The following is a 2,742-nucleotide window of genomic DNA, read 5'->3' on the forward strand; positions in this document are numbered from 1 at the left end:
ATATCGACTTACCTGGATCAAAATTTCACTCTTTTGTATAGTCCTGGCACTCTAGATTCGACATCGAAAATTTTTTTAAAAAATTTGTATTTTATCAAAAAATGTCAAATGATGATCATTTTTGGCTTATTTAGACTGGGACCAATCATAAAAGACCTATATATATGCATATCGACTAACCTGGATCAAAATTTCACTCTTTTGTATAGTCCTGGCACTCTAGATTCGACATCGAAAATTTTCAAAAAATTTGTTTTTTATCAAAAAATGTCAAATTATGATCATTTTTGGCTTATTTAGACTGGGACCAATCATAAAAGACCTATATATATGCATATCGACTTACCTGGATCAAAATTTCACTCTTTTGTATAGTCCTGGCACTCTAGATTCGACATCGAAAATTTTCAAAAAATTTGTTTTTTATCAAAAAATGTCAAATTATGATCATTTTTGGCTTATTTAGACTGGGACCAATCATAACAGACCTATATATATGCATATCGACTTACCTGGATCAAAATTTCACTCTTTTGTATAGTCCTGGCACTCTAGATTCGACATCGAAAATTTTCAAAAAATTTGTATTTTATCAAAAAATGTCAAATTATGATCATTTTTGGCTTATTTAGACTGGGACCAATCATAAAAGACCTATATATATGCATATCGACTTACCTGGATCAAAATTTTACTCTTTTGTATAGTCCTGGCACTCTAGATTCGACATCGAAAATTTTCAAAAAATTTGTATTTTATCAAAAAATGTCAAATTATGATCATTTTTGGCTTATTTAGACTGGGACCAATCATAAAAGACCTATATATATGCATATCGACTTACCTAGATAAAAATTTCACTCTTTTGTATAGTCCTGGCACTCTAGATTCGACATCGAAAATTTTCAAAAAATTTTTATTTTATCAAAAAATGTCAAATGATGATCATTTTTGGCTTATTTAGACTGGGACCAATCATAAAAGACCTATATATATGCATATCGACTTACCTGGATTAAAATTTCACTCTTTTGTATAGTCCTGGCACTCTAGATTCGACATCGAAAATTTTCAAAAAATTTGTTTTTTATCAAAAAATGTCAAATTCTGATCATTTTTAGCTTATTTAGACTGGGACCAATCATAAAAGACCGATATATATGCATATCGACTTACCTGGATCAAAATTTCACTCTTTTGTATAGTCCTGGCACTCTAGATTCGACATCGAAAATTTTCAAAAAATTTGTATTTTATCAAAAAATGTCAAATTATGATCATTTTTGGCTTATTTAGACTGAGACCAATCATAAAAGACCTATATATATGCATATCGACTTACCTGGATCAAAATTTCACTCTTTTGTATAGTCCTGGCACTCTAGATTCGACATCGAAAATTTTCAAAAAATTTGTCTTTTATCAAAAAATGTCAAATTATGATCATTTTTGGCTTATTTAGACTGGGAACAGTCATAAAAGACCTATATATATGCATATCGACTTACCTGGATCAAAATTTTACTCTTTTGTATAGTCCTGGCACTCTAGATTCGACATCGAAAATTTTCAAAAAATTTGTATTTTATCAAAAAATGTCAAATTATGATCATTTTTGGCTTATTTAGACTGGGACCAATCATAAAAGACCTATATATATGCATATCGACTTACCTGGATCAAAATTTCACTCTTTTGTATAGTCCTGGCACTCTAGATTCGACATCGAAAATTTTCAACAAATTTGTATTTTATCAAAAAATGTCAAATTATGATCATTTTTGGCTTATATTGCCTGGGACCAATCATAAAAGAACTATATATATGCATATCGACTTACCTGGATCAAAATTTCACTCTTTTGTATAGTCCTGGCACTCTAGATTCTACATCGAAAATTTTCAAAAAATTTGTTTTTTATCAAAAAATGTCAAATTCTGATCATTTATGGCTTATTTAGACTTAGACCAATCATAAAAGACCTATATATATGCATATCCACTTACCTGGATCAAAATTTCACTCTTTTGTATAGTCCTGGCACTCTAGATTCGACATCGAAAATTTTCAAAAAATTAGTTTTTTATCAAAAAATGTCAAATTATGATCATTTTTGGCTTATTTAGATTGGGACCAATCATAAAATACCTATATATATGCATATCGACTTACCTGGATCAAAATTTCACTCTTTTGTATAGTCCTGGCACTCTAGATTCGACATCGAAAATTTTCAAAAAATTTGTTTTTTATCAAAAAATGTCGAATTATGATCATTTTTGGCTTATTTAGACTGGGACCAATCATAAAAGACCTATATATATGCATATCGACTTACCTGGATCAAAATTTCACTTTTTTGTATAGTCCTGGCACTCTAGATTCGACATCGAAAATTTTCAAAAAATTTGTATTTTATCAAAAAATGTCAAATTATGATCATTTTTGGCTTATTTAGACTGGGACCAATCATAAAAGACCAATATATATGCATATCGACTTACCTGGATCAAAATTTTACTCTTTTGTATAGTCCTGGCACTCTAGATTCGACATCGAAAATTTTCAAAAAATTTGTATTTTATCAAAAAATGTCAAATTATGATCATTTTTGGCTTATTTAGACTGGGACCAATCATAAAAGACCTATATATATGCATATCGACTTACCTAGATCAAAATTTCACTCTTTTGTATAGTCCTGGCACTCTAGATTCGACATCGAAATTTTCAAAAAATTTG

The sequence above is a fragment of the Chrysoperla carnea genome, unplaced genomic scaffold (genome assembly GCF_905475395.1).
Source record: "Chrysoperla carnea unplaced genomic scaffold, inChrCarn1.1, whole genome shotgun sequence".
Taxonomy (NCBI): Eukaryota; Metazoa; Arthropoda; class Insecta; order Neuroptera; family Chrysopidae; genus Chrysoperla; species Chrysoperla carnea.